The following is a 22,430-nucleotide window of genomic DNA, read 5'->3' as shown; positions in this document are numbered from 1 at the left end:
GGCATGCTTTATTGCAGAAGAGCCCTTTACAAACCAGAATGTGTTGACATGAATTATTTAACTAGAAATAAACTGATACACTTCTTTTCTACTCAGAATTAGTCCTTATATAAAACAAGAGAAAGATAATGCTTGATGAGGATTTTCCTTTGTTTTCTGCATCTTATCTCTACAAATAACTAACTTACCAAATCTGCAAGTTTCTTTGATCAAAGCTCCTAGAGCTGCAATCACAAGAGCCATGAATTCACTGGGAGCTCCTCTAAAGTTGGAACTTGCCCTGCTAAATTATTACTCTTGCTTCTAAAACCAGACGTTGTGGTTAAACATTGTTGGCAGTTCATGGAATTCTTGTTCTTGAAGTGGAGGCAAAGAGTAAACAGTGAATTTGTCCTAGAACAGTCTTTTGAGTCGTGAATTGGAGGTGGCACTCTGTGCAGAACCAGTTCTGCTGTCCTGTCTGGACTGCAGGTGTCAGGATCTGTTTGAGCAGACCTTGGGAGAAGATTAACCCTTTAATTTGATAGAAAAGAAAAATATTTAGATTGGGCCTTTTGTCAGGACACAGAGTAAAAGAAGCCTATTTTGTTGTTCTGTTTTCTTCTGTGCTTTGTGTCCTGGTAGATGTGGGCAGAAGAAATACTAAACCTACACTGGTCTGTCCTTGAGGTAGTGGTTTATGAATAACTCAGTGATTTTTGATTTCTCAGTCCTTTCTTAAATGGATTTGGTGGAATGCATTTTTAATGCATTTAAAAAACTTATTTCCCCCTCCCCCCCCCCCCCCCCAGTAATACTGGTCTTTATCTGTAGAATTTCTAGGACATACAAACTGGATGAGACTTAAATTTTTCATGATTAAAATAAAAATTTTTTAAAAAGAGAGGAAAAGTCCTTAAACAGCACAGTAGGACAATGCCACATCTTTCTTTCAAATGACCTCTTCTCAGAAGTTTTACTCACTTTTTGTAAGCTGAGGACCCTTATGGATTTTGTCTGCCTTCACTTTGACAGTAGCTATTGTGGCAATTGGTTATGGCTGCTCACAATCTTGCTCTGCCTTCAGGTAGGTGAATGGTCTGTGTTTGACCTAATCCCACCTCTTGGCCTCTGAAATCTTATTGAGTGCTAATGATTCTGCAGGAAATTCAGCAGTAGACAGTTTGGCTCCTGTAAAGAAAATTATCCTGGGATCACTGTTCTAAAGATGGAATTTGCTTGCGTTTTTATTCCTGTTTCATGGAGATGAATAATTCAGAGTGGGTATTGATTTTATTTTCTTTCTGACTCGCCTCCATTTAGTTTTCATCTCTGGTTTCATCTGAGCCTCATCTTTGCAAGAAAGCATGTGCTGCAGTGCTGATCTCATCCTACGGGAGGGCATAGACCCAGGAGGGAATAGTGCCTAAAATGGACGTCCTGTTTGATCCACCTCTAGAGAACATTTGCTTATTTCACATCTATTTTCTGTTTCTCAACCTTCTATTTCTAGTCCTTAGAAGCAGCAATTAGCTGGTAACTGTAATATCTCAAGCACACACTCAATTTACTAGTAAAGGTTTGGAGGGACTAACATTTTCTCTCTTCACTTTTAAAATATGCCTGAAGAATAGTTCCGGCACTGCAATCACAGAATTTGGTTATATCATGTGGAATCTTTGCATGTAGTAGCAACTACATCCTGCAGCTGTTAGTCTTTCTTAGAATTTTTACCCTGTCTTCAGGCTTGGATTCATTGTGAGGGAAGCTTCCATACAATTCCAGGTTCCTGCATGAACCTGGCAGGCTATGAGTTCTGCAGCTTCAAGGAATGTGTCGGAGCTGTTTTGTATTGCTTACAAAGTGTGCCTGCATTTTTACACCTAAATTTCCAATTCTAAATATACTGAAGAGAAAAATGCAGCAAGATTTAGTATTTCTTAATAAAAGCTGCTGCTGTTTTTTTAAGCACAGAGTCACAGAAACATGCCAGTATATTCAAAGAATTGTCAAATTTCCCAAATGTTTTTTGTCTTGGAAATTTTACCTTTGCCGCTGCCAATTCTGAATCTCACTCCACCCTCTCCCTAGCCTACTTTTTGGTTTGTCTGCCAGGCTTAGCTCCCCGCCTTCCATGTGCATCATCTTCACAGCTGCCACTGATGCTTGTTGCCTGTCTGTTGGGATCCTGTTGTGATTTTGTCAAAACTGGCCTGACCTCCCTGAAGCGATGTGGTGCCTGGTTCCTGAGTAAGTGGGCACCTGGTGAATCGGTGCTCCGAGACTGACACTGTCCTTCATAAGGATGTTAAGAGCCTTTTTGTCTCTGTTCAGATTATGCAGGCAGAGTTAAACCAGCAAATTTCCAGGAATCTGACCCGTATCAGGGCAGTTGGTGCCTGTTACAAGCAATTACTGGCTGGTTCAGAAAAGAATCAGAGGCAGATAAACTTATCTGGGAGAAAAGGATACCTTTGAAGAGGAATCTTGCACCCTGATTTGGATCTTGTAGCTTCTCTCACGTTGCCTTGGTTGCATTTCATTCTTGCTAGACCTGGCTTGTACCTTCTCCTTTGTTCTGTGTGTTTGTTGTGACCTGTGGAAAGCTTTGCTATGCCCCTGTCTGGAGCAGTCCTGTGGTGCCAGTTGGGTACTAATGCTGGCAAAGCTGCTGAGGAAGTACAGCCAGTCCCAGTGCTGCGTGGAATGCACAGGTTTTTCTTTTAGGTAGAGGTATGCTGCTTACCAGGCACACTTCTGGAGAAGTCTTTCCTTGAACTCAGTGTCAATGTTTTGGGGAAAACACTTGGCTTTGAGCCCACTGTCACTTAGAAGTCACTAAAAATCCTAGCCCCTCCTTCCTTTCTGTTGTATCAAGCCACGCTTTTGGGTCTAAGCAGTGGTGTTGCAGTCATTCAGGGAACACACTGCTGTTCTTGCTGTGCCCCAGTACTTGCCCCACTCCCTCTTCTCATGTTCCTTCTGGTCTTTAGCACTGCTCGTGTTTGCTCTAGTTTCACAGCCTTGATTTTTAAACCTCTTTATCCTTTCCACCGAGAGTTCTAGACGGGTCATCTCCTTTCATTTTCCCTAAAGCTTTTGAGCTGCTGAGTTAAATTAGGATCTCCATTTTTAAAACTTTATTTTCTGGGACAAGAGAGACCAGAGTGTTGCCACAGAAAATTCACAGGATTTGTGAATTTGTTTAAAGTAGGAACCGAAAGAGAGGATGGCGACGGGTGCTGATAGTCTTTCTGCACCTGCATTAGGGATGCTACTAACACAAAAGTAAATCCTTTCTTCTGACAAAAATGATAAAGAGCTAAATTAAATGGATGACTTGGACTATCTACCTATAGACTTGTCAAATACCACAGCAAGTTCCGAGAAGCTAATTCTAAATAGCTCAGATAATTTGGGGTGTCAGGAGTGATTATCAGAAAGGTGAAAAGATTATTCTCAAATTAAGGAAGAGAAGCCTGAGTATGTAACTATTGGACCTGCAAAACAGCTGGAAAAATAAGATACTTGAGGAATCAAAGGTTCCTTGAAATAGAAGTAAACAAACCAAGGGTCATTTAATTTCAGAAATGATTATTTAAAACATAAGGAAACTTGGCAAAAGTGGGAAACAAATATTTCAGTCAGAATTTAGGCAAACATACAGACAGAAAGGTACAAATATCTGTAAATAAGAAAGGAGACAGGAAGTAGTGAAGCTTCACTAAAGAGTTGCACAGAAAGATGCATAAGTATTCAGCAAAACCAAGTATCCTTTAAAAGCATCCTAGTATAGCCTTTAGAAAAGAGGAAAATTTGCTGTACCTCAACAGAAATGAGGGTAGCCAAGAGGATTTTGAAAGTGATTTGCCAAAGACTTGACCAAGTAGTCAGTTATTTCGGTTTATTGAAAGCTGTACCTGGGTAGTCATAGAAAAAAAACAGTATTTTCCAAGAGGATGGATGCAGTCAAATCCTTGTGTGTCTGCAGTCTCTTCTGAACAGCATGCTGTGGTGATAGCCTGCTACCTCTTCTCTTGTAATTACTTGGAGAGTCTTGTGTAATGGGAGCTCACAAGCCTGGGATGCAGAACAGCAGGGAGGAGGAGTTCTGTGCACTGAGCACAGTGTGCTTTCCATGCAGAGGTGTGGAGAAAGAAAGACCTCCCTTCCTAATGACATGTGTAACTCAAATTACCAGCAGGGCCACGGCTGAGTTGGGCAATGGGCGTTCTTTGTGCCAACACCTGTCAGAAGCTAGCATATTGTTCATTAAAACCTCTCTTCTCATCAAAGCCTTTGGCCTATAGTTGTGAAGAAAACCAAGTGTATTTGAGAGCAGGACAGCGGGCAGGTGGGAGCTGCTGCTTAGGGAAGCACAGGCTCTCCAGACTCCATGTGCTTTGTAAGTCCTGACCATTGTTGTGCATTAGCTGTTGGCCCTGAATGCTTTGTACTTCATAAAGACATGCAGCATAGATGTTGTGGTAGAGAAAAGCATGGATACCCTAAAATTTGGAAATAACAAACAAACAAAACCCCCAAACATTTCAAGAAGTCACTTTTATTACTTATGCAGGCCTGGGGAAACAGCCAGACTGGGGCTTCTGCACATTTGTGATCCAGAACATTCCTGTGGGTGTGATCCTGACCTGGGCATGCAGAGCTGAATCATGTTCACATCATTAACAGCTTAATTCCATATCCCAGTCCAAAGAGAATTACACCTAATATCCTGGGAAGCTCTGAGGCCTTTTTAAATCCCCATGGACAGGGAACAGAATTCCTCAGCCAAAAGGTAGGAATCTTTGTTTCAAACCATAGTGATCCAGAGGCTGTTGTCTCTCAGACTAATTGGAGGAGAGTTTATGTTGTTAGCACAAGTGGGAAAAACTCTGTCTGTTTTATCTCTAGCTCAGTAGTTGGAATAAAACTGTCCTTGCATCAAAGGATAATAGTGGCTTTAAATATCAGTGTTCAAGTGGTTTGTTGTGGTGTAGCATACGATATGATATATTGTTGAAAAAATATCATTTACTTGTAAAAAAAACCCAAACCCTTATAAAACAAGGGTTTGTATATTCAGAAAGTCTTAATACAGTTAAAGACATCAGGCTAGTTCATGCTTAAAGGAGTACTTGCATGACTGTTAACAGAGAGGGGGTTTGGAACAATTACTAACATCAGTAAATGTCCTGATTAGACAGTTACATCAAATCTTATTTTGCTGCAGTAAAAACCTAGTAGTTCTCACCTTATAGAAGTGGCAGTGGAAGATCAACATGACAGACAGGAGAATACAAATGCTCCAGTAAAGGTTAATGGGAAGTAATTATTTCCCCCCCTCATAACCTAAGAATTAAGGAATGTCAGATGAAATCACTAAGCAGAAGTTACAAATCAGATACACAAGAGGAAGTAATTTTTTTTTATACATGACACATTGTTAAACAGTTGCCACAGAGCTCAGAAATTCACGTAGCTTCAGAAAGCAAGAGAGAAGCTAACGCAGTGTCAACGTAAAGGTGCAGAAACAACTTCGTTGGTGAGGACAGCTGCTAGGAGCTGAGGTGTAATTGGAGGTCATGTATTTTATGTTCTTTTTTTCCACTCATGGCTGTGGGCTAGATGGCTCCATGGCCTGACCCATTCTTAAGTTCTTCATGAATAAGGGTCATGACAAGGTTTTTGAGGCCAAACTTTGTCAGATGAGGGAGTAGGGATGCACTTAGCTGAAATGCTTGATCATGATGACTTCATGACTAGTGGCATTGCCAAGGCCACAGGTAGTGCTCAGTGGGTACTGAAGTGTGTGTGTGAGTCCAGTGCGGGCTGTAGCCATTTGACCCCAGCCCCTTTTTCAGCACTGACAGAGCCGTTTTGTGTTGTAACTCCAGCACTGTCACAAACCCAGAGGAACTTTTATCTCTGGGTAATGCTGATGCTCTGCCCTGTATTTGATGACGTTCTGTCACTGAAGGGGATGCTCTGCAGCTGGAGCCAGGTGTAAGGTGCTAGTCCATGAGTAACTGAAGCCAGAACTCGGTTTGGATGGGATGGGCAGTGCCGCTGTGAGGCTCTCCTGTGAGGAGCAGACTGGCCATAGGGTGTTGGAAAAAAGGGTCCTGATAGCGTGGAAGCCCACTAGTGTGCGGGAGCTTGTCCGGTTTCAGGTGTTCCGGAGCGTTGAGTCCCGATGCTCCCCGCAGCCCATCTCTGCGCCCGAGGCAGCGCTGGTGCGGGAGCGGCGCGGGCTGGGCTGCGGGAGGCACCGGGATGCTGGGGGATGCTGCGGGCCACACTGGGCCGGTCCGCAGCCCGCAGAGGGTTAACGCGGCCCCTGCGCACTGTGCGGGGGCTGGCGGCGCGGCGGCTCCTCCCCCGCCCCGCTGACACCGCAGCCGCGCTCCGCAGCCCGGGCTCCGCCGCTGCATCCGCGGCTCCCCGCGCACCTCGTCGCGCCCCGGGCCGCTCCACCCGGACACGATGGTATGTGCACGGTCCTTTCCTACCTGGTCAGCCTAGCCCGGGGGCCGTACGGCTGGGGCCGGGCGGTGGCAGGGATGGGGCAGTGGCAGCGCCAAGCCCCGCTGCTGTGCGGAGGGTGGGGGGTTGCAGCCGATTCTGGCTTTGTTCCCGCTCTGATGTCGGTAGTTTCAGGGGGCACAGCCGGCTGGCCGCGGGGGAACGGGTTTTTCTGGGGGCGGTGGCCGCAGATTTGGGTACCTGACCAGCGGACTTAGTCCTGAGCGGCTCCCCTGCTCTCCTCTGCCCAGTCTCCCGCGGTGAGGGTTTGACTCTGCGCTGCCCTTGCAGGTGAGGAGATCCTTGCGGAGCTGTCTATTGAGGATGCGGTTTTCTTTCTTTGGAATTTAATCCTGCTGGGGGCGGGTAGACTAACTGGTGACTGAGGGCAAAAGAACTAGTAACAAGAGGGAAAGGTGCAGATCTGCAAACGGAGCAGATCCGAGGACCTCGCCCTTTCTCAGCTGCTACTGTTCTCAGTATAGGAACAGAACCCGAATTCCCCAGCTGCTCAGCTGTCTGCTGCACTTGTGTTGCTAGCTCACAGAGAAGGATGCATGACGATGGGTCTGGAGAAGAATCCGGAGGAGAGATTCTGCTAGTCAGGGACTTAAGGAACTGCAGCTTTATGATTTATGCCAGTATGGTCTTTTCTGGAGATGGTGTGCTGCTGGGGAAAGGAGGAGGTGGCACAAGGCATCTCACAGATGCTCCCTTTGGGCAAGGCTTGCTGAAAGCCAGTATTAGTGCCTGCATCTCTGCTGATGCTGGAATGAGGCTAATGCCACTCAGGAGGGGGAGGGTTGTTAAGGTGGACTGTCAAGCTGGTGATTAGAGATGGAAGAGCGACAGGGCCCCTTTCGCAATTTCTCTTTCCTCTGGTGCTGCACACCCACACATGAGTAGTCCTGAAGTATCTGAAGTCTGGCTTTGAGCTGCTGAACACTACATTCTTCCACTACAGGAAGCCAAAAAGCATCCAAATGCGTCCAGTTAGTGGGGGAGGAAAAAGGGAAGGTTCTTATAAAATGTGAATGATGTAGCTTTTCTAGGGCAGCAGAGGAGAGGAGATGTGGCCAGGCTTGGAGCTGATTTTCATCCTAGCAGGCTGTAGGGAGGGGTTTTGTACTTTAGAAAAGAGAATAGCAAAATGCTTTCATTTTCCTAGCAGGAGTCCTTTGTCATCCCTTACGTTGCTATACTTATCAGGTAGCAGAGTGTAAGGGGCTGGCTTCTCCCTTTATGATTAGCTCTCCTGCATCACCAGTGGTACAGTGTGAGGATGACACCTTTGGAATCCACAGATACACAGGGTTCTGTTTTCATAGGGTGTCTTTGGCACCTTTCAGTGTTGCCACCAGCAAAGATCTTGGTAAAAGTGTTAAATCATTTGTATGCTAATGCTAAAATGTGTTGAAGTATTTCAGAATAGGGCTTTTTCTCTCCAGAGGCAGAGGAGCAGGGTTTGTCATGATGCACAGACCAGGGGACATGACTGTGAATATCTGTCAGACACCACTGTTTTGGGTGAGAGGGAGAAGGAAGAGAGGCAAACCTTGCAGAGCAGGGAGGGAGCAGAGAAAAGTCAGTAATGATGACAACAAAATCTTTCTTGTTAGAGAAGAGAGGGGGCTGTGAGGGATCAGACTGGGACTGCCAGTGATGGAGAGAGGGGAGGAAGGAGGGAGCTGGCCACATTTGTCACACTGGGAGGTTGAAGGGGAGGAGCGTGGCTGCTGCACACTCGCACACGCAGAAACACACGCACACACACTGCGGCAAATTCTGCAGCTGGTGCCTGCTGGCTTATGACTGCAGAAAAAACAAGCTCTGCTTTACACTCTCTGATCTCAGAGACGAGGCTGTTTCTATTCCAGTAGCTCTGGTTCCACTGATAAAAGCCCTGCAGACTGGGCACCATTCCAGGATGTCAGGGATTCCTCTTTCTTCTGATGGGGCAGGGGGCCTTTTGCTGTGCAAGGTCAGTACCCTCCCTGTTTCCTTGATGGCTCCACACTGGTTGGCTGCATCGAGACTGCGTGTCTGTCCTTACACTTTTCTCCAGCAAATCACTACTGTACGCAGGCTGGGAAGCTTTTTTTCCCTCCCTTCCTTTTCTTTCCTGTGATCTGACGAGGCCAGGCTGTTGGATCCTCCGCCCTGTTCACATTCTGCAGACAGAAAGATGTGTAGCTTTGCAGTAGTTTCTTTCCTGACAAATCAGTCCATGTTCTGTCATGTCTTTTTGCCACTCTTCCTCATGTCTGTGTTGTTGGTGTGCCTGAGCTGTGTCCTCAGCAGATATGGTGGTAAATGGATGCTGGACCTCAGCACAAGAGTATGGTGAGCAGTTGCCAGCACAGGCTCTCTTTGGTGAAATCAAGGAAGCCGTATGTGGAGACTTGCAGTTTGTCTCATTTAAAGGAGCATGGCTGGACCCCAGAGTAAGGGTGGAAGAGGGTTTCCTCACCATGAGCTTCTATATGGGACGTCCACTACTGGTTGGTGGGTAGAATACAGGCCTTCTGGCCCTTGAAAGGAGGTGCACTGGGAAGCCAATAAACATGAAATTATGTGGTTAGCATACAGTGACTTGACAGTAGTAGCTGGCTCAAAATGAAGGGTGCATCTCTAGCCTGTAAAGTGTTCATTAGACAAAAGTACCTGAGGAGCAAGGGGAGGAGCTAGAGACCATCCTTCAGGCTATAAATGAATGCTTAGAAATTATGCAGAGGAGAATTTACTGAGATGGCAAAAGAGGATTTATTTTTCTTTCCTCAAAAATCCTGAATTAGCTACAGGACCATGTCTAGCACAAGCCTTGTAGCTGTTAATGGGGAAGACCAGAGAAAGTAGTCAGCTACTTTTGTTCTATCTTCTCAGTTTGTTTTAGTTTCTTCTCCTTCCCCTTAGAGCTGCTTGGTTGAGCAGTGTGAATTCCTCTTACAAATGCACATGCTTTGTGTTTGTCTGGAGTAAACGCTTTCCCCTTCTGCTAAATCATGAAAAGTTGAAAGTTTCTACCAGTTTTGTGAAAACTGATTGAGCAGTATTGGAGTGTGATCCAAACTGCCTTCTCTGGGACAGGACACGTTCTGTTTGGGCTGCCACCTGGGCAGTCACCACTTAGGCACCAGCAGACTGCACTTCTATCTCCAAGCACGCTGCTGCTTGACCACTGGTAGTGGTAACTCATGAGGAGGATTGAAAATATTGCAGTGGACTGCAGGGAACATGGAGTGAGACAGGATTATTGCAGTGGGACATTGTGGGGTGGATGTACAAAAAGTGGTCTTCATTAATTCCATGTCTTGCTGTGGCTAAGTTCTGTGGCATGTTTTCACCTTTGTTTCACACTAAAGAAACCTAGATATTTTTCTGCATGTGCTGACTGCTGACAATAGGTCAGTTCTGCTCCTTTCATGCCTTCCTCTCCAGGATATCAAAAGTTAGTATTAATGGAACAATTAGATGTGTATCCAGCTCTTCAGGAATTCTCTGTCCTTCTGAGACTTTATTCACAGATGGACTTGAGCATTGGTGTCCTTGGCCAGCAGGTTCCTAGTTCTCCTAGACAGGCCTTTAAGTCTTGCTGGACTGATCTCTTGAACATATGAAATAGTGCTAGGCTGGGCTTTAGTAATTTTTTTTTCCAACATGGAATGTAATTTTGATTCACTTCTACCTTTCTGAAAAGCATCATCACCCCAGTTTCCATGTTTTGAAATAAATGAGCAAGGCCCTTTACTTTTGAAGGTAAAGGCTTGGATATTTCCTCGAAGAGGAGGAAGATTGAGGATATCAAGTGGAAGGAGGCATGTAAGTCACAGAAGGAGCAGGATTCGATATGCGTATCAGTGTGTGCTTCTGAATAACTTGTGTGTCTCTTTGCACATACTATTTGCTTTCATGAGCTGTCTTCTGATGCACCAAAGTCTCTGGCAATTTACTAGAACCTACCTCAGGATCTTGGGTTTACAGTTCAACCAGGTTTGTAAGGTCCTTTTTTCTCTCTGGCATTCTGCAAAACAAAAAATCTTTTGTAAACTTGTACTAACTTTTGAGATCTGTGGAAGAAGGTGCACAGGAGGAGAGCTCATCTACAGTCACCAGTTAGGCATGTGGAAATCCATCTCCTTGTCTTTAGCAAAGGTGAAAGCAAATCACAGAGCTCAGGCACAGCAAGGCAGTTTCAGACTCCTCCTATGCAAATCTCTGACTCCCCTGGGAGTCAGCTAAGTGCCTCAGGCAGCAGTGGCTTAAGTAACTGTTGGTTTATGGTCATAGAATACCTGACCTGAAACTCTTCTAGGTGTTTTAAGGTTGGAAGGAAAAGTCCATTCCTGCCTGTGGACTACAGGTCATAACAAGAAAATAGAAATACCAGCTGGCAGGATGTAAGCAGCACAACCTGTATCCCTAGCTTTCACCTGAAGACTTGTCTAGAAGCTGCACGGTACCACTGCATGAGCGGGCTGGCATTTGCTAGCTCTGCTTTTCACGTGCTTTGGTAGTCTTGAGAAAAGTCTTTTTGGTTGTTTCCAGTGAAAAGATGAGGGCTGTAAAAGCTTGGTTCTGTTTCTCACAACATGCTATAGCTACAAATAGATCATGCTAAAAATGCATGGCAGCATAACTGGCGAGTCTGGACTGTTTGCTTCTTCTATTGACTCTCAAGTTAAGAGATGAGGGTAATTGCTTTTGCACTTGTTGTAGCTAACCTTTATTTCACTGGGATCCAACCATCTCACTTATGCCTCTCTCTGTTATGCTCCAGTGCCAAATTTTTAAATAATTAAGGAGAAACCTGGAAGGAAGAGACAGTTAGTATCTTATCTCCCTTTTGAATGCTGCCTGAGGAATGTTAGTCTGTCATCAGGCATTCAAGGTGCTAATAGCTATCTTAGAGAAATGGGCAAGAAGCCAGCAATTTGCTGTCTGGTTGACTAGAGTTATGTTCCAAAAAGCTTTTAAGAGGGATGGTTTAAGAGGGATAAGTTGCAGTAATTGGACAGAAATGCAGACACTGCCTAGGCCATATATGAAGTAAATGGCTTCAAAGAAAACCAAGTCCTTTCCATGGTAGAAAAGCACTGGATAGGGTAGTTCTCTGTAGCTTTGATCTGTGTGGCATCTAGTTGAAGAACCAGCTTGTAGGCTGGTTGGTATGAGCACAATATCTGTTTTGGCCCAGTTCTTCATTGGTAGATTTGCACGAGAGTTTTAACTCTTGGGGGGGAATGTTCTTTCTTGCCGTTGGTCCATATTCGAAGGCAAAGACAGTTGTTAAAGCAAAGGGAGGCATGAGAGCCTGGAAGGGTTCTGCACCTTCATGGCTCTGAGGGAGCTGAGCAAAGGAGAGGTCCTGAGATACAAGCGTCCAAGGTGATGGAGGCCTCTTCTAGTCCTTTTTATTCTCCTGTTGCTGAGTTCAGTCCCTGATTTCACTGTGTAATCTGCAAGATGAAAGAGACCTGGCTAGACTGGGTGCCATGAAGAAGTAGAGACCCTAACCCTAACCCTAGTGCAAGGCAGACTGTGAGAGGCAGTGGCCAAGCTGACTTGTCACCAGTATAGAGAGAAGAATATGTCCCTACTCTGCTAGAAACCTCCTTGGCTTCTCCCAAGTGTCTCTCTTCAAATCTGAGCAGACCAGGCCTGCATCTGCTAGCAGAAAGGACAGAAGGCCCTGAGGCTCCCGTCTGTTGTCACTATACTCCATGCTGTAAATCAAATCCCAGGAATGAAGACCATGCAGAGAATCTACCAAGTGGCACCTAGATCCAAGGCTGCAGAGTCAAAATGCAGCAAAGAAAGATGCTGGAAGAGGACAGCTGCTTTTGCTCAAGGGCTAGCAGGATACAGCCCTGTGCTTTACCACATCAGCCACACAGAGTCCACAGCTGGTTTCATATCTGTGTCTTAAGTGGAAATGACATTCACAGGTCATTTTCAAAACAAGCAGGTGAGAGCAAAGAAAAGGTACTTACAATGAGATTTCACAGCATGGAATAGGAAAGAGGAGGGTAAAGAGATGCTTGAAATTAGGCAGGAGCTTCTTGCCAGAAATTTGGCATCTCTATAGGCAGACAGGAGGAAATCTCAGGAAATTCCCCTTTTTGTGACAGCTATTCCCTCCTGATACAGCTGAGTTCTCTCTGCCTCAGGCAGCTTGCTCACACATCTCATATTGATCAGTTGTCAGAAAAAAAATAATTAAAAATCAGAGAGGGAACTAGGACAGATGAGCTGCACTCACAGGTCAGTCAGAATCAGCATTACCCAGATAGTTCAAAACTAGGAGAAATGCACAGTTTCCTTGAGTCTGTTCTATGTTCCTGTTGTAAGAGCATGTATCCTGTGGTGAATACTCCTATGAAAATTAAGCAATCAGAAGCCCTCCAGCTCTGTGACTTACAGGAGTCTTCAGCTCTTGAATCTGGAGCAGGGCATCTGCCTCTGTGCTAAGAGGAGCAGTTTTGTGGAAGCCTCTGTTCTAGGACTGGCAGCAAATCACAGCTGAAGTCCCACTGACAAGGAAGACATGAAACACAAATTTGCTTTCCAAAGGGACACTCTTTAAGTCTGCTAGGAGTAGGTGGAGTTGAGGACTTCTAATAAGAGGGTATCCTAAAGTGTGTCTAGGGTTTGGTGGTGGGTTGTTTTGGGTTTGTTGGGGTTTTTTTTCAGTTGGTTGTTTTGTTTTGCTTTGTTTGGTTAGGTTTTGTTGTTTGTTTTGTTGTGTTTGGGGTTTTTGGTGGGTTTATCTGAAGACATTTCCGAAGTTACAGCTCCAGCTCCTCACAGCTGGGATTGTGCCCCTGTGCAGAGCTGTGTGCTTGGTCCATGCAAATGCCACACACTGGGTGCAGGGCTGGCTTGAGTCACCAAAGCTGCAGAAGGGAGCAGAATCTCATGTGACCAGTTCTGTACCTGGCACACTATAGAGAAGTGTTCATCTCATCCAGTAGCGTAGCTCAGTGGTGGTGTAACTTCCAGTTGAGGGGCATGTAGTGAACAGTTAGGAACTGTAACTTCTGGAAATAGATAGAGCCCCTTCCAGAGTGAACATCTGTTTCTTCAATCAGCAGCTCTAAAATGGCTGAGCTATCAAATTGCTCTTTAGCATAAAAGTGAGACAGTATGTGCAATTAGGAAGCAATGAGATGGTTGCTATGGTTGGCACAGTATAGAAATAGAAATTGCCTGGGAGAGGAGCTGTAGATGGCATGAAAATATCACAGGGAGGAGGGAAGATAGGAAGACACAGGCAAATGGTTAGGAGAAGCATCTCCTGGGACATAGCAAGTGCCCACAACCTCCCATACCTTAATGATAGTTAGTCATTTTGCAGATGCTCTTCTTACCTTAGAGCATGTTCAGTTTGTCTGACATGCAGCAGCAGCATGCTAGGCAACTTATTAAACATGTCCAGCTAGACCCACAAAAGGAAACTTGAACATGCCTTCAGACAGCTCAGCCCTCTCCAACCTGACAGACTCAGCAACAGCTCTTGAATCTTACTTTTCTTCACCTGTGCCCCTTCTGCTTCATGTAGATCTTCACACCAAATGCTTCTGGCTTTGGCAGTAATTGATTCAATCCATTGTGCTTTCCCATATTCTTTAAAATATGCTGCCTGGTCCTCCCAGAGGTAGTCATCTTTTGACCATGGTGACTAGTGACTGCTGTGTTCTTCCTTTATCTGTCCTGTCTAGTATGGTTCCCAATTAATGTCACTCTGACTCTGCTCCTGCTGAGAAACTTCGCTCCTTCTAGGTGCTGTCCTTCTGATGCTATCTTCTTTCTGTACCTTTTCACACCAAGTTCTCTACTTGTGGAGTTCTGAAGCATTTAAGGCTTTTTATCTGCCTCTGAGCTGCTCTAAGGTTAGAACAGTTAGAGTTAGAAGAGTTCTCCCTGCTCTGAAGCCCACAAGGGAGCACAGAATGCATCCCTGCTGCTTCCCTGGCTCACCCAATGCTCTTGCAAGTGCTTCCTCCTCCTCTGCTCAGCCATCAGTGTGCTGCCTTCCCAGCCTCTGGCCAGGGTTGTTGCAATGCCTGCCACCCTTTTCTCCATCTGCAGAGCCACACATTGGGAAACCCTTGAACTCTAAGGGAGCTTTGTGCATGTCATGGTATATTCCTGAATGAGCATTCTTCTACCCTCTGCCCAGCTTCTGTCCGACTGGAATATGGGTAAATATGTGCACCCAAAATTCCTGTTAGTCTGTAGCTAAAAACACCCCCTGGAGATTTCCCCTTGTTAAAAGGCTGAAAGGAATGTAGGTGCACATTCAGGTCTACAGTCCCTGGGGAATGCTTTGCTTTGCAGAGAGATTTGAGCTATCTTGACTGTCTCTGCACACTGCTTTGTGTTGTCCTATCCTCTTGTAGTTGTTCATTCAGTTCCTTTAGATGAGGCGTGGCCTCCTATTATGCATTCACAGGGCTCTATTTCAGTGCTGCCACAATTTTAACTGGGTGACTCAGTATCCCATTAGGGAAAAAACCATCACACACTATTTTGATACTTCTGTGAAAAGTAAAAACTCATACATACAATAATAAGCCCTTGCTCAAACACCAGTGGCTTCCCCTTCTTTTCTAGGTGCAGTTTAAAATCCTTCATTTCATGTCCCGTGTGGTTTCACCTGTGGTGTGTTCAGTGGTCTTCACATGCACACAGCCCTGTCCCTGCCTTCCCTTCAGGGACTCAGCTGCTTGCCTCTCAATTCTCAGCTGATTTTCCTGTTCCTACTAAAAATGTATTTTGCCTTTGCTAGTACACAGCAATTTTCTCTTTGTTTAGCTTAGAGGAAATTACTAAAGAATTAGATCATTAGATTTGGTCATTGATAAATAAGTAGATCTTTATTTATCTGTTTCTGCAGAATGATTGAAGACCTAAAAATAGGGGGTATATGAAATGAATCTTTACTGTAGACTTTTTCAGGCCTTGAGAGGCAGACCACTTGCTGGTGGACCACAAAGCACTGTTGGAAGCCAGTTCCTCATCATTCTTGGCTGTTGAATCATACCAGAAAGCTGAAAGTGCAGGACTTTCCCAATAATGTTTCTATTATAAGTAGTTGTAGCTGTCACATGCTATGAATATGAATTGGGGGAGGAGGCTGGGGGACAGCCCTTTCAGCAGTGATCACCACTGAGCTGGCTGTGCCCCATGCTCTGCTCCTCTCTGGAAAAGAAACGAAGAGCTGGATGTGCCCAGAACTGCTGGGATCACTGCATCTCTTTGGGCAGCTGAACCCAGCTTGCACTGCAGCATCCCACTTGGCCTCAGGATCCTCTTTGTTTTTTTCTAGGTAGTTTACACCAAGCTCCAGCTGTGGTCCTCACCTAGTGCCTGAAAGTGTCATCTCATCTGACACAGCACTACCATGAAAATGTCCTGTCTCTGTGGTAAACATATCCAAGTGTTAGAGACTGTATTGAGTTCCTTAGCTGGAATCAACACTCAGATTTAGGACTGTACCAAAGCAAAGATGCCTCTGTAAGCCCAGGGTGCTGCCAGTCCAAGGGCATTCTTTGTGTCCCCTCTTGAAATAACTGTGGCTTGCATAATTAACTAATTATTGCTTAGAGCTGCTGGGGGAGGGAGCCAAGACACTCACTGTACAGTCTGGTGTTTGGGATGTGTGAAAGTCTTGTCCACATCTCAGTGCTAGTGGGTTTTTCAGCTGCACACAAGAGAAGAGTTTCAGACAGAGGGCCCAAGAGCAATCCTGCTTTGTCAGAGATCACCCATCTCCTGAGAGAGTGTGCCAATGGGCAGGCCACTGTGCCATCTTCTTTGGGGCTCTTCTCATCCTCTGAGAAGTTGGTAACTGAATATAGGCCTTCAGCTTCCCACCCAGGCTGCAAAGGAAGAGCTGCAAGTAGGCATCTCTTGTCTTAGGGGTGCAGAAATAATGGTGTGGTGGTGGGGCCCAGCTTCTGTTTCTCAGTGGTTGCTTTTGCAGCTGCTCAGCCAGTTGGTGCCTGTGGAGTCCTTGCCACAGCTGGTCATTTGGCTCAGGGAAGCCAGGGCTGAGGCAGATGGCAGCTGAGCCTCCTGGTCCTGTCTCAGGAGAGCTGCTCTGAAACAGCAGTGGTCCTTTTTAGGCAGACCAGGATTGGGATGCAAGCAGTGTGTTAATCATATGCATGGGCAATAACAAATCTATCAGTCAAGACAAATGAAAAAAATAACTTCAAGAGCCCCAGCAAGCAAAGTGGTCATGGGAGGAAAAAACAAAGAGGTTTGCACTGGGGAAGTGCAGTGACCTTATCATATCTTCTCAATCCAAACATACACCAAACCCAATATAGCCATTGTTGTCTGGAAAAAAAAACTCTCCAACTGTGGGCCTGGAATTCTGTGAACATAAATAGAGTATCCTGAAAAGAATGTTCACAAAGATTGTAGGGAAATGAAAGAGAGGCAAAAACAACTGATGGATCACTGCAAGCTTAAGAAAAGGTCTTTATCAATAATTTTGATAACGTTGCAGATGTTCTTCACAAAGATGTTCTGCTGTCATCTAAAAACAGTAATATTTTGCCTTGAAATAAAAAGAAACACTTTTCAAGGACAGTTCATTAGTACAACAGTTTACAGCCCATGTAAGTGCTCTGTTGGCTTTGGAATCTAATTCACAGCCCGTGGAGACTAGTTGAAGCTGTGGATTGGCCTCATTCTAGGGTCTGAGGACTGGCCAAGCTGCTGCCCTTGTGTCTGGGCACTCTCCTTTGGTGGTGAGCTGTAACTCTGGGTGTGATGGCATCTGTCTCCTACATGGCTGAACTCCCACAAGTGGAGGCAGCCTTGGCCAGGGGAGAGACTGATGTTAGCACATTCTAGACTCTGGTTTCTCCTCTAAGGGTCCAAGCCCTGTGAGATATAGCTGCCTGCTTTCCACACTGCCTTTGTGCAGTGACCAGACCTGTACAGGCACTCTGCCTGTGGCAGCTGCTGCCCTCTGCCAAGAGAAGGAATTAACAGTTGGCTTTAAAGCTGAATTTGCCCAGAACCTTTCCTTTCTAGAACCCACCAACAAATGCCCATGCAGTATTGCCAATCCCTTCAGCCCACCCCTCTGTGAAGGGGTTTGGTTTCAAATTTATTGATGACTGTCCTTTTTGGAGCACATGAGCAGCAAACTGCTGATCCTGCTCTGTAGCACGTTCCAGTTCATACTGCTGGCACTGTGGATGCTCACAGCTTGCCCACAGCTATGAAATCACCTAAGCATATCTCAAGGTTGATATATCCATCTGAGCTGTTGTGACAGCTCAGGGCTGCTATTCACCCATCATGGTACAGAGAAGCTAAGAGATGTTCCTAAGCTGCACTGATCTGTAGATAAGGAGGAGCTGAATGATGGATTTGCAGTTGCTGGCTTGTGTGCTGACTGTCAAAGCAATCTTTGTGTTTATTTTTTTAATTTGTGAGCTCATCTGACTAGCTAGCAGAGCTTCCAAAATTCCATCAGCCAGAGCTGATCTTACCAGCTGTACACTGTTCAGTTTGCCTGCTGGAGGAAGGAGCTTCAGCAGCTGGATCCACTTCAGGTGGCACTCTCACTCTGGCAAGAGTGCATTGACTCCTCTGCCTCCCTCCTAAACAACACAGGGCTTGTGGAAAGGTGAGTCCCTACTGCAGAAGGAGATGGGAAGGTGTATTTGCACAGACAGGATGAGAGGCAGGACCCTGCTCAGAATTCTGTGCAGGACCTTTCCTCTGGTCTCTATAATGTCTCTCCCAAGCAGCTGTAACGTGCTGTACTTGGTACAGCCCTGGGGTGTGTGTGAATGAATGCACTGTTTGATTTTCTCTGAATGGACACCATTTGGGGCTGGATCCCTTTTCTCTCACTGGCATTGGAGAAGCTGCAGTTGGAGACTTCACTGCCTCAGAATGAAAGGGTCAGTTAGCATCTCAGTGTTGTGATGTCATTTCAGAATGAAGGAAATGGCAGCCTTTCAGCTTGTACCAGTTCATGTGAATTATGCAAATATATGCACTCTGAGAACCCTCCTGCACAGTTTGACTGTCTTCAGAGGTAGACTATTTTCAATAGAGCATCAGGAAAACCACATAATACAAAGCTCAGGTCTTTGCTGAAGTGTAGCAAAAGGTATTGAACCATAGTGTGGAATCTTCTTCAGAAGTGCCACCTTGAAGAGACATGTTCATAACATTTGGGAAGAGATCAGAAAGGAAGAGTCATTCTGTGTGCCTTGATACCATGTCCAGACTGTGAAACTTTGGTATTTTTCATCAGTGTGCTGTTGGTGTTCACTTTACAGGTAGAACCTGACCTGGTAAGCACAAATAATCTTAGAGAGCATGTTTGTTCAGGCAGGCTGAAGACAGCAGTCTTTGGGAGCCGGGGAAGGATATTCCTTGTACTGGTAAATGGAATGAACTGATTTTGCCATTGTAGTGATATATCCAGGCTGGCATTTCCCTGTGATAGGAAACTGGTAAGGACAAAGACTTGGGGTAGCCTGAGCAGTGCTTTCAGTTGCAACATCTGCAGTGTCAGTCACACTGCTGCCAATTGCTGCTGCATGGCATTTTTGTTAGTAAGAGGAAGGGTGACCCAGTCTAGGTGTTTAAATCCTTTGTGCAGCTTCTGTGGGGCTGTGTAGAGGCAGCAGCCAGCAAAGGGCACCTCAGATAGATGAGGACTTGGATTCAAAGAGACTTTGGGATGATGGTTACTCCCTCAGCTGGGCACAGCACAGCCTTTTTCCTGCACTTGTAGGGGTGCTGCTGGCACCTGGTAGCACTGATATAACTGGGGCTGGAGCACTCATGCTGGTGGGGTCACAGGCTGAATTAGGTCACCGTGTTGCCATGTCACCACAGTTTGCAGTTCAGCCTGCAGTTTGTGAGCTCTTCTGCTTTACCTCTGAGTGAAGCTGAAGAATGGTTGCAGGGTTTGGTGTGCGTGTGCAGTGAGTCAGTGCTTCTGGAAGTGACCTGTCAGTATGGCTGTGCTCCTGTATCCTTCTGAGAACCATCTGCTGCCACTGAGGGAAGGGAATCTGCCCAACAGCAGGTCAAGAGCAAAACTCTGCAGGGCTGCACTGCTTCACAGTCACAGAATTGCTGAATTGTAGGTTGGAAGGGACTTCATGAGATCTTCTAGTCCAACCCCACCTGCCCAAGAAAGGTCAGCTGGAGCAGGTTTCCTAGGACGGTGTCCACTTGGGTCTTGAATATCTCTGAGGATGGAGACTCCACAATCTCTTTGTGCAACTTATGCCAGCATTTGGCTATCCTCACAGTAAAAGCCCAGCATTTTCCTGTGTTCAGATGGAATTGCATCTGTCTTAATTTGTGCCTCTTGCCTCCTGTCCTGTCACTGGGCACTACTGAGAAGAGATTCTGACTTCCTCTTCTTCATCCTTTCCCATCAGGTATTTGTACATAATGGATAAAATCCCTCCCCCACCCCAAGCCTTCCCTTTTCCATCATAAACATTCTGAGCATGCTCAGCCTCGCCTTGCATGAAAACGTTTCAGTCTCTTAATCATCTTCAGGGCCCTTTGCAGGACTTAGTATTTCACCATTCCTACCTTCCATCTGCCAGCAGCTGCCAGGCCCCACAGCTTGAACCCTTCTCTTTCTTTGGAGTGCTAAGGGCCAGCCACCCCGGGGGTGAGGATGCAGGCAGAATGCTAACCAGTCTGGCTTTGTTCACCAGGCTCAGCAGTGACAGCTCAGCTGCTTGGGTTGAGCCACAGACACGGCAAAGAGCAGCAGCCTTTTCATGCTGCTTAGTCCTGCAGACAGGCCCCTTTCCCTCTGCAGCTGGCATTGTCCCCTAAGAGCTGCCCAGCCGGCAGCCCTCAGGCTGGCACTGCTTCTGCAGCGCCTTGGCACCTGGTGCCTGGAAGGATGCCCACGTGCTGGTGCCTATACTGTGCTAGGGAGCCCTGCTTTCACAGGACACAAGGAAGGGACTGCTGGTGTTGGTTCTGTACACCCAGCCACGTTTCCCAAGGGGCGTGGGTAACAACTGCCAAAACAGTCTGTCAGAGATGTGTGGGCAGCAAGGTGGCAGAAGCTGAAGCCTGGGGAATGGGAGCAGATCACTTCTGCTCTGGATGCTCTGAGCAGCATGTGAGTGGGGTCCTGCTGTGGGGTGAGTGTGTGACAACTGCATGGCATAGTCAATGGGGAAAGGAAGCACTGCTGGGATCTCAGCAGTGCCAAGGTATCAGCAACACCATGGCCATTCCCACTGCCCCAGGGATGAGTGGGACTGGCTGCAGTGCATGCCCATCACACTTCCTGGGCCCTCTTTTGCCTGCACCTCCTGCCCATACCCAGCTGCTCCCCACAGGCCCACTTGCAGCATTACTTGTTTGTGCAGAGCCGTGCCTCTCAGCAGCTTGCATCCCTGCACCACAGCCAGTGGCAGAACTGCTGCTGAACTCAGCACAGGCATGCACCAGCACAGTCCTGAGTTTGTTTTAGTCTGGAGGGACCCTTCTCAGAACAGCCAACCGAAAGAACTCAAATTCAGAAAGCAGCTAGAGATGCAGAGTATAAATAGTTCTGTTGAGAGCTTGGAGACACTCACTTCAGGCTGTAGGCATATCTATCTGCATATCTATCTGCTTTATATTTCATTGCTGGCAGCCTGTGTAAAACATCCCAGAGATTGATCAAAGCTATACCAAGTATTGGCCTTTCTCTGACTTCTTTCTTTTTGTGCCCTTTGCCATCTGTCTTTGAAATACCACTTTGATCATACTATTTTAGAAGGATTGAGATCTGCCTAGAAAGAGAGCTGATGGGAGGCTGTGAAGTAGAGAGTAGAAAAACAGTGTTGTCAGAGAGCAACTGTGGTCTGGGAGATAGAGAGAGAAATCGATTTCAGTGAATGTTCAGTGAAAGTCTGTGGACCTCCAGTCCACATGAGGGGTTAAATCCTATGAAAGATTTTAACATTCCAAAAGTTGAGTTCAAAGTGTCTGGCTTGTAGAGCAGGTGTAATGTCCAGAGGTAGGTATTTGCCAAGACTAGAATCCAGAAAATGTGCTGACTGCAGTGTCAGGGGAGACACTGCAAGAAGGTTCTATGCATCATCTAGCTTCCCAGAGGTGTTTGGCATGGGTACACAGCGCTGGCTCTCTCCCCGCTGCTCAGGCTGGTGGACACCTGTGGGAACACCAATTACGAGCGGTGTGAGCAATCTGGCAGTGCAGGCCGAAGAGCCTGACATGGTGGTAGGCCATGCCCAGCACAAGGGCAGAGCCAGCTACCAGTATGCCAAAACAGTGCTGTGCTTGCAGCACTGTGACTAAAACAAGAGGCTGGTAGCTAGAAACATAGTGAGTTACCTTGGGACAACAGGGCATGCACCTGCATCAACAAACCTCGCGTGTCACCCATAGTTGGACCAATAATCTACGATAGTGTGATGTGTGGTCACTCATAGGGGACCAATGAGTCCATGCCAACAAGGCACACCAAGGTTATATAAACTGTAGCAGTTTCCTTGCTACGCACTTCTTCTTTTCCTGCCTGTCCTGTCTCCTCTCCTTCCATGCTTTACTGTGCCATGCTCTCACCATAGGCCTGAGCCATAGGCCTGCAATACTGGAACAATAAAGGATCAATACCCGATCATATTGGTCAGTCGTATTGATTCCAAGAACCTCCGTCGTCGCCATATCTGGCTAAAGACACCCACCACTGTTCTTTCTAATCAATAAATAGGGCCTCTGTGTTGTGCCAATATTTTGTCAAACGTCCTTGTAATGCCCATGACAAGGTGAGCACACAAACTGCTGATCTGCACTGCCAAACTCTTGCTTGCTCTTCTTTGGGTCTTCCTCCTTTGCTTACATGTATGTAGAGAGCAGAGTCCCATCTGGGTGCCTGTTTGTGACTCTCACAG

General features: G+C 46.2%; 1 protein-coding gene across 2 annotated transcripts in view; it reads left to right on the top strand.

Annotated features, from left to right (window-relative positions):
- MAP1A (microtubule associated protein 1A) overlaps positions 1 to 22,430 on the top strand; it is a 51,945-nt gene that overhangs the window by 15,725 nt on the left and 13,790 nt on the right. The window contains exon 1 of one of the 2 annotated variants that reach the window (XM_054169294.1): positions 6,344 to 6,468. The exons of the other annotated variant lie outside the window; for it this stretch is intronic. The gene's annotated coding sequence lies outside the window, so the exon portion shown is untranslated. Of the gene's footprint in view, positions 1 to 6,343; positions 6,469 to 22,430 lie in introns of those variants that run through there. 2 annotated transcript variants of the gene reach the window in all.

Source organism: Dryobates pubescens, chromosome 17, assembly GCF_014839835.1.
Source record: "Dryobates pubescens isolate bDryPub1 chromosome 17, bDryPub1.pri, whole genome shotgun sequence".
Classification (NCBI taxonomy): Eukaryota; Metazoa; Chordata; class Aves; order Piciformes; family Picidae; genus Dryobates; species Dryobates pubescens.
The sequence above is the reverse complement of the archived record's forward strand: the minus strand, read 5'-3'. Positions and strand labels throughout refer to the sequence as shown.